This window comes from Gorilla gorilla, chromosome 11 (assembly GCF_029281585.2).
Source record: "Gorilla gorilla gorilla isolate KB3781 chromosome 11, NHGRI_mGorGor1-v2.1_pri, whole genome shotgun sequence".
In the NCBI taxonomy this organism is placed as follows: Eukaryota; Metazoa; Chordata; class Mammalia; order Primates; family Hominidae; genus Gorilla; species Gorilla gorilla.
The window spans coordinates 58,499,967-58,510,110 of NC_073235.2; the positions used below are offsets into that span (position 1 = coordinate 58,499,967).

At 34.3% G+C, this 10,144-nt stretch overlaps 1 long non-coding RNA gene across 1 annotated transcript; it reads right to left on the reverse strand.

Moving 5' to 3' along the window:
- Window positions 1–2,043: 2,043 nt before the first annotated feature.
- On the reverse strand, window positions 2,044–6,123 carry LOC109025918 (uncharacterized). The gene is made up of 3 exons (XR_002004875.2): window positions 5,974–6,123; window positions 4,181–4,325; window positions 2,044–3,409 (listed from the first exon to the last, which is right to left on the reverse strand). It is a non-coding gene; the product is annotated as an uncharacterized lncRNA (long non-coding RNA).
- Window positions 6,124–10,144: the final 4,021 nt, after the last annotated feature.

Sequence of the window (10,144 nt, forward strand, 5' to 3'; positions counted from 1 at the left end):
ACTCACAGCTCATTAATTAAGGTCTCCATGTAATCCTAGATAAAATGTGATAAAGTTTTATTTTTTAATTCAGATTTGTCTTTCAGTAATTTGGAATAAACATTCACAGTTCAGAGTTCGTTTTTATCCTTTCAATGTTATTTCAAATATATCTAGAAAGTGAGCCTTAAAAGCTTTCTCAGGAATGCAAACTTAGATATCAACATTCGTGGAGGACAATATTGTTCTCTTAGGTTCTTAGACCAAGGGTTTTTTTTTCCTATCATATCTTTTAGAAGATTTATTTGCCTCTATATTCTGATAAAATGGCTGTCTTCATATGAAAAAAAATTTAGAGGTTTTTGAATGTTTATTATCCTTTCTATTGTAGGATAAAATTGTCAAATATATGCTGTTAAGAATTCACAACATCGCTATAGCTGAAAAAAACAGAAGTTTACCATTTGACGATGAGAGAGGAAGGAATACCCTGAAAACTGATAGTTTACTGAGCATCATTTTTACCATAATAAAAAGGTAATTAAGTTTCATAAAGTGTGTTTAGAATGGTATCAAATGAGGAAAAAGGATTTTCTTATTCTAATGTTCAGTGTCCTGACTGAAAGACAGCCCAGGGCTTGGGGAGTAGAAGAATCCTAGAGAAACTTCCTTAGAGGATAAGGTCATATCTAGACAAAAACCAATAAATTAAAATATAATAGGATATAATTATACAAAAATAGAAGGATAAATAAGCTGAACATAAAGACATGGATTAAGAAACTTGTATTTACTTCATTTATAAACACATTTATGTGTATTTGTATATAACTATATAGCTAGAAAGATGGGTAGATTAATAGTTATATAAAGATATCTATCTATATTCACAAATCTATGCGTATATTTTTTCCAGGAGCAAAAGTCTAATATTTGATAGAATATTTCCTCCAGATAGCAAGAAACAAATCCTACTTCTATAGTGTCATACCTTGTTATTATTTTACGTTTATTTCAAAATGCCTCATTGTAAGTATATTATGTAGCATACTCCCCAAATTTTTGCTAAGACAGCAATATGTAGGAAAAATTATCTTGTCAATTTACTCTGTATAACATACTTGACTCAAATTATTATTTGGAAACTATTCAGCCCAGATAACAATGTGTATGGGGTATCCTCAATAATATATTTATATATTTTTAAAACAATTAATTGGAAAAGATTGATATCAAAATTGTGGGGTAAGGGCTATATATAGTACAATCAAAACATTACATATTATATATACACATATATACTATAGGTACATGTATATAATATACATAGGTAATATATACACACAACACACATATGTGTACTTACACGTATAATTATGTAATATATATGCCTAAATAATATATTTTAAAATCATATATTGTCTATGTAAAATATAAGTATATATATTGACATGTAACAGAATGGATTAGGCAAATCCAAGAGATCATCAAACGTGCAGAAGTCAAAAGTGAGTATCCCCCACTGAGTTACCTCTCTGATTGCTATGCTGCTCCTTGAACACCTCAGGTATGTTGCCACCTTGAGCCACTGGATTTAGCTGCTCTCTCCCTGTGGAATGTTCTTTCCCCATACAGATGCACATATTTCTCCATTAACTCTTTCAAATCTCATTCAGGTTTCAACTTGTCAGCTTGCCATAAGAACTTCCAGGCCCCCTATTCAGAATTGCTCTTCTATGCCCCTAGTGCTTGTACATCTTGTCCCCTTAGTTGCTCTAGGTTTGATTGTTATGGTGGTGTGGTTGTTTTGTGACGGTGATTGTAAACTACTTATTACTTTTGTTATAAGTAGTTTAAATTAAATATAACAACAATCATTGTAGTAGTATAATAACTATTCATTGTTACTAATACTTGTAGTTACAACTAATAGTTACTGGGATTCCCCCCATGAAAAGAGGACACCTTCCTGGCCTGAGGCTGTGGGGATTTAAGACATAGAGATGGCATATACTACCTTATAAAATGTAAATTCACTGAATTTTTTGGATAAAAAAAAACACCTCACATTTTGACAGCACTTTATTCCATTGGATCATCACAAGATGGAGTTAGGACAGATATCATCAGTCTTCATTTTTCAGATGAGGAAACAGGATTTAAACAAATTAAGCTTTTCAAGGTCAAATCTCTAGTAAGCGAAAGAACTAGGACTATAATATGTCTCTGGCTTTTAATCTAATGCTGTTTTTTCTAAATCATTCTGCTACCCTTACATCAAAGCCCAGGTCACAGCAACTCTGATTTACTGAGGATACTGATACCAAATTGAGGGCAACCTGAAGCAACACTCATTCCAATTCATTTCCAGTTTGTACGATTCTTTTCCCCCCACTAGCTTTAAATTTCATCATTCTCTCCAATAACAGTAATAACCAAGATTTATTGGGGACCTACTCTCGACCATCATTATACTAGTTTTACATTGCACTGTTTCATTTATATCCCATAGTATAGGAACCCAAGAAGAAGAACTGACAGAGAGAAAAAGAAAGAGAATGAGATTGTGTTTACTCAGACTTCTTCCAGGAATTCTAATAAATCAATTGACTGACTAGGTTTCAATCATTCACATTTCTATTCTTTCTAAATGTATCCAAGATGCAAAGATATCTGCTATCTAATAGGAAAGTCGGAAATCATTCCCTCTATTTGCACTCAGAACAGAATTTCTTAAGCCTAACAGAAAAGAAAGTACATCATTTATGTCCCTTATTTCATAGGACCTCTTAAAGTCCCAGGAGAATGTTCTGTTCATTAAGCAGTAAGCCTGGGGTTATTGGCAAAATTTCACTAAATCCTTCCACATCACTTACTGCTGGCACGGATTTCTGTGCAAGAGAGCACATATTCTCCATCCTGGTGAAATGCCTTGTACTGGCTAAAGTGCAAACCAAATTTCCTGCATCTTAACTCCTGAGGGGAGTGCCTCTCCTCATCTTATCACCTATAACCCTACACTCAATTTCCTGGTCCAACCCCCTACTAGATCTGACTCATAAGGGATTAAGGAGAGGATTGAATAGAGGCATGCTGATCTCCAAAGGAACTGAATTTACTTCCTGCATACTAAAATCTTACTGTCATGCTTTATTTTCTGAAGGGATTTTTCCTCCAATAGCCTCAAATGAGATTGGGAACCCCTTCTCCAGAAACTGAAAACTAGTTTTTAGCCTGTTAATTCACAAGTCACTGGAAAATCTGGTTACGTTATCTGAAACAAGCCAAAGGCTATCACCAGCTTCATCTTAACTAGGTGGAATGATCACCAAAGATACCTGATCCAAGAGGCATTCCAATAATCTCTCCCCAGAGTGTGACACGTGGGAGGGGCAGTGCTTCTCAGAATCTTTGTGCTTATAAAAAGGAACTGGATAAAGAAAAGAAACTAATTAAACAAAGCAAAAACAAACAAGGCAGCAAGGGCAAACACACTGTAATAAAAGATAACAAACAAGTTTTTTTTTAATGCATGGGTTCAAGGATTTTTAATGCATAGATTTAGAAATTAAGGATAATTGATTCTAAGACGCACTTTTTTCAGTTTAACATCTCTAAAATCAGAATCATAGTGGTACAAAAAATAAGGTGCATCTTACAATGAAATAATTTATGTTGCTATGCTCTTATAAATAAGAAAAATAATAGTTATCAAATATCTTACCAAATTGTTTTGAGGTGACTTTCAGCATATAAAGAAAATTTCAAATATCTTACCTGTCAGAAACTGCCTCAGAAAAATAAAAACAGAATCTGGTTTAGGAAAAATAGTTTTTATGCTAAAATTGTAATAAGTAAATTGAAGGCATTAGAACAGGAAGCAAAACCCTGGGGAGGTAATTAATGATTTAAAGTTTCTAGTCTGACTGGAAGCATTCATTCCACACACTGAAGCATAAAAATTATGTTTATGATTATGATATTATATCAGAAAATAATAAATGTATGAAAGTTATGTTTTATAAATATTTTAGATAAAATGTAAATATTACAATATAATTTTCCATAGAATTCTTATCTTAGAAAGTTGAATAGAGGTCAGCTTAAACCCCTTTGATGAAAAATCTTAGGGTAAACCAAAATACTTTTTCTATTAAAATGTCACCAATACCAATATTACTAGAGCTTGTACAATACTTACTGTATTACATGTTCTGACCCAGGCATCCGTCATAAGGAACATGCTGTGGGGACAATCTCCGCTAGATGCCAGCAAGACAATTTTAAGAGACTCCAAGTTACTCTGGGGATGTGGTATATTTGTCAGTAGACTCAGACTCAGGAATCTGCATAATGAATAAATATGTAGGATTTATTAGCATATTCAATTTTTAATAAAAGTACAGTCAACCCATGTAACAATAAAGGAGTAAAAGTAGAATTAAATGATAGAGGAAATGTGGAGAAGGTATAGCTGGTTGAATAGTGGTCTCCAAAAAAATATGCCCAAGTCCTAACACTGGCACTAAATGTGACCTTACTTGTAAGTCATTGTAGATGTAATCAAAGATTCGCAAATGAGATCATCCTGGAATTAGGGTGGGCTCTCAACCCAATGCCTGGTTTCCTTAAAAAGAAGGGAGGGATTTAAGAGATAGACATATAAAGAAGTCCACGTGAAGACAGAGGTAGAAAGAGGTTGGAATGGTGCAGCTACAAGTCAAAGAATGCCAAAGATTGCCTGCTGCCACCAGAAGTTAGGAAAGAGGCATGGAACAGACTCTTCTGCGGAGCCTCTAGAAAAAAAAAAAAATCTTTAACAGTTTGATTTCAAACATCTCACTTCCAAAACTGTGGAAAAAAATTAATTTCTGTTGTGGTAAGACACCAAGTTTGTGGCAATAGGTTACAAAAGCTCCAGGAAACAAACACAGGAATTGAGAGTAAAACTGCAGACAGAGGACAAAATAGGGAGTGAAACAAAGTATTGTGCAAATGAGATGAGCTGGTAGACTACGCCATTACTTACCCTAAAAATATTAGAAGTGCTAAAGGTAAGTAGGTAGCTTTAGCACTGGCTGCATTTTTTATGATAAAATAAGACTTCGTCAGGTGCCATCATATGATCTGCTCTTCAGTTTCCATTTCCAAAACAATAGGAAGTATAGCAGAAAGATTAAGCATATGGATACTGAAGGCTAAACTGCCTAGTTTCACATCCTCCTCCATTGCATAGCTTGTGTTTCGTAATTGTGTGTTTGTTTCATCTGTAAAATGGTGATGATCATAAGACATATCTCAGAGGTGTTGAAAGGATTAGATGAATTAATATATATAAAGTGCTTAAAAGAGTAAAAGTTCTATATATGTGTTTACTTTTATTATTCAAGGTATTGTTGCCATCAAAGTTTGTGAATTCTCCAATTTTAACTCAACAATGTTACAGATCTAATGCACAGATTTAATTTTTGAAGTGAGCAAATCATATTACATTACAAAGAGGATGAAAATGAGAGTAGGAACTCCAAAAAGGAGTTCAGGAGATAGTGAGAGAATACAGAATTGAATCGAGGCTCTGTTGAAGATGCTGACTTCTCTGCTCTGCTCTGCTCTACAAAACAAGATACCAGCTAAGGCGGCACTGAGAAGGGCTTCCAGAAGGAAACTGGGGCAGTCTAGGGCCATATGGTCACTTCACGGGTCCATGGACCCCCTTCTACAAAAAACATTCTCTCCTCCTATACTTTGTCTCTCCGCATCTGTAGTTTGAGATTATATTTATTACTTTTTTCCTATTTAGTTTTCTTATTGCTCCCTTTGTTGAACTCTCATTTTGATCCAGTTTCTTTATCTTCTCATGACTTTTAATTTATTTTGTATTTTCCTTTGCTCATCATCAATATTATTTATATTGTATTCACTTAGAAACTGAATGGTGATTTTTATCCCTTATCCTCTTAAATTGTTTAGAAGTAAATCTTATGTATCACATACACACATCTTATACTCATGCCTTTGCTTGGACCTTATGATGAAAATCTTCCCCGATTTTTTGAAATATCTTCTTCACTCTTCCCTGATTTTTCCAAGTATCTTCTTCCATCCCTGCATTATATAAGAAGACCATTCTTATTCACTGAAACAAGAAATATTTTACCACATTTTAAAATATTGCACGGCTTGGTAAATATCCCAAAGGGAGTACCATTTTTCTAGCAGTTTAATTCTTTTGAAAGTATCAACTACAGTATACTGAAGTGTTCATGTTAAAAGAGGCCTTAAAAAAATCTTTTGAAAGCATTTTGAAAAAGTGTAATGGAGTCCAAGTTAATTTTTTTATTAAACATTCATAAAAAAGAAAATGTGGAAGAGCTCAACCTTTTTCATATGAAAATAAGATTTAAGTAATTCAAAGTGATGATTAAATATGGGTATTAAGTAGATTGTAATGTAGTAGCAAATTTTTAAGTAAATTCTAATTTTTTTCTGTACCAGATATCCCCCACAATTTCCACCCATCATCTCTTAACTTATGATAATATATAGATAATACTATAATCATTTTCTTAAAAATATTGGGCCATGTTTACAGCTTTAAAGTTAGTCACATGAACTAACAGGATCTCTAAGACTCTGATATTTTGTGATGATCTAAATTTTGCATTAAGGCTTTCTCCTTGGTTCAAAATCTAACTATAGGACCAATGCAGGTGTTTAGTAAATCATCATCCAGCTTTTTAATATACTCTAACTTTTCCTAAATATCACAGAATATTTGGAATAGGGGAAAGAAGGTAAGAAACGAATAGGAAGGGGAAAAAACAAAAACCAAGTTGCATTCATTTTTACTTTGTGATCTAACACAGTAATTATTTTGCCTACCTGTTGGAGGTGGACAGAGCTGAAACAGTTTTTTTTTTAATTTTGTTGATATTTAAGAAAGTGTATAAATTTAACCTTAGAAGAGGAACTTCTGTATGAGGTCTGGAGGTATGTGCCACATCTGGGTCCCACGGCAAGGGAGCAAGACTACACCACAGTTCTGTTGTCCCTGGGTTTGGAAGAACAACAGCTGCTTCTGTGAACATTCAAACCTGCTGCCATTTTGAGTAGTCTTCTTCCACACCTCCCGGAATTTCAAGCTCCTTGGAAAATGGTGCTTGCCATCTATACCTATGCAACAAACCTGCACATTCTGCACATGTATCCCGGAACTTAAAGTTAAAAAGAAAAAAGAAAAGAAAACTGAAAAAAAGAGAAAATGGTGTTTGCTTTATAAGGCATATCAATTGTGTCTCTATGATCAAAATTCTGTTAAATCTCAAGGGGCAAAAAGCAGTGAGGCTCTGGGAAAGTTAATGTACCTCTTTCTCCTTGTAGAGACTCCTATTTCTTACCTTGCAGATAGGCAACCAGTTTTGTGTGTTCTTGCCTCAGGAATTTTGACTTTTGTAATGGAGTAAAAGACATGAAAGATAATGGCAAGTGTCCAAGAGTGTGAGCTTAGAGGGAGAAAGCTTCTGAAGTCAAGAAGAATCCCTAAGACAGGTAAGAGGACGTGTTTTTAACCTCTGTAATAACAGTAATCATTCAGATATGTGTAAAACATATCTGAAGATAAGTTCCTAGCCTTTGAAGTTTCAAGGTTCATAGAATCCCTGTGCCTCAAGAGTAGCAAAGTAGTTGAAGAGCTTGCATATTTAAAGGGGAATCTCTAAAGTTACCAGTGCAAGACAATGATTGGCTCTTCCCTATATCTCAGTTCTATGAGTGACTGTCATAACCCTTTTAGGGAGGGTCTTATTATTCAGATTAAATTTCCAAACTGTCTTATAGGAGGAGAATCTCAGTGTTAGAACTGGGTTGATTTTTAAGGAAATAGAGGAAAGCACTGGCTCCTACACACTGAGTTTGTAAGCTAGAACCTGTTAAGCATTAAAGCGACCCTTATTGTGGGAGTTCTGAAGGAAAACGTATCCTGTGGCTCTTGGAATTTTAAGCAGAGATGGCAGGGGAAAAAAAATAGGCCACAGGAATAGAATGACAGACAATGTCCTTGGGTAAGAGAAAACCAAATGGCCAGAAATTGATGAAAGAATAAATTTTCTTGAGATAGAGTTCAGAAAAAAAGCATTGATTTGAGAATGGATGTTGTACACCTCGATTTTATACACAGATCTACCTACAGTTTTACATGTGTGAAATACGAAAAGTCTATTACATTACATGATTCTTTTCAACAAAGCTGCTCATGATAATTGTGATCACATACAGTGAGAAGTATTCTGTATGTAATAGAATATTAAGTTAGAAAAAGAGAGAGGTTACCTCTAAAATGAAATGTAGATATTTTTATACATAACTATGAAAACAAAGTATTCCTTAATCCTATATAATCAGATATCTATTGGGTCAGAATAGCAGGAATAAAAAAAGAAGGAGACTGTTCATAATAGCAAAGACTTGGAACCAACCCAAATGCCCATCAACGATAGACTGGATAAAGAAAATGTGGCACATATACACCATGGAATACTATGTAGCCATAAAAAAGGATGAGTTCATGTCCTTTACAGGGGCACTGATGAAGCAGGAAACCATCATTCTCAGCAAACTAACACAAGAACAGAAAACCAAACACCACATGTTCTCACTCATAAGTGGGAGCTAAACAGTGGGAACACATGGACACAGGAAGGGGAACATCACAAACCAGGGCCTGTCGGGGAGTAGGGGGCTATGGGAGAGATAGCATTAGGAGAAATACCTAATGTAGATGATGGGTTGATGGGTGCAGTAAACCACCATGGCACGCGTATACCTATGTAACAAACCTGCACATTCTACACATGTATCCCAGAACTTAAAGTATAATAAACTTTTTTAAAAAAGAGGGAGATATGGTCTTGTCCTTGGAGATCTCACAAAGTGTCTAGAAAAAACAAATCTATGAATGAATAATTTGAAAACAATATATTTATCCAAATGTTAGCATATTTGGCAGAGAGTAGCAAACATCCAGAGAAAGAGAAGACTGACATGACAGGGAATTCTTCCCAAAGGATAGGGAAAGACTCAAGAAGAAACTCAGGCCATAGAAAGATCCTTCTAAACACATATTTTCTGTCAGATTTACTTTAACAATGGACAAGTACTGCCACCATATTCAAAATTAAAGTAAAAATAAAATAACTGAAATAAGAACAATTGATGGGGTCTGTGCATCGATATTTGAAAATTTATATAACATATATGTTTCATTACCAAATTTACATTATCACAGTAAACATGAAAGTCTAACTTTACTAGCGCCCATGGGGAGATAAAATAATCAACTCTCAGCATCCAAAATTTCTCCTCCATTTTACTCCAAATACATCTTATCATTCACTTAAATGTTGGAATTACTCCACATAATAAAACACATCCAAATTCACCCCAACACCAGAGATTCTTCCAAACTCTAAGTTTCAGCTGCGGAAAGGAGCAATTGAACAGACTTGATATTCAGACCATCGCAAGTCTCCTAGGTCAGTTCTGAGGGTTTGGTAAAATGATAAAAATCTACTCCCCAGTGGGAAGTCTAGCTGACTACCATAGTTAGACATGGAATTCTAATCATTATTCAGCATGTCTTATAAAAAGGTCTAAAATCATGAGAAAACTCTTTGTTTTTTTCTTACTTAAGTGGCACACAAGGAGGTGAAAACCTACAAAAGCCATTCAACATAGTTCTTATTAACCAACATTAACTGCCTGCCCTGGGAATTGAGTCCTGGTTCTCAAAAGCAAATAATAAAAAGTAAATTTCATCACACAGGGATTTTTTTTTTTTTGGTTGAGTTTACAAGTGTAGTAAAGAGATTTAACAAAATGGCCTTAAAGGCCACAAATGTCCAACAGAGAAAGCTTGCTTCCTAGGATTCAAATCTATTGCAAAAATTACCTATTTTTATAAGACAGTTTTCTTTTGATCTCTATAAACTTGCTGAGCTCCCTTATACTCTCATTGCACACAAACCTTTTATGAAGCTCCAATTAGTTTCATTGTTTATCTAAGTGAATAAAACTCTACAATTTCATTGCAGTTAAATCAGATAAAGCATTCATGTAATTCTGATAATTGGTGCATGTGATTTTTCAGTATTTATATGTATATGTTAAA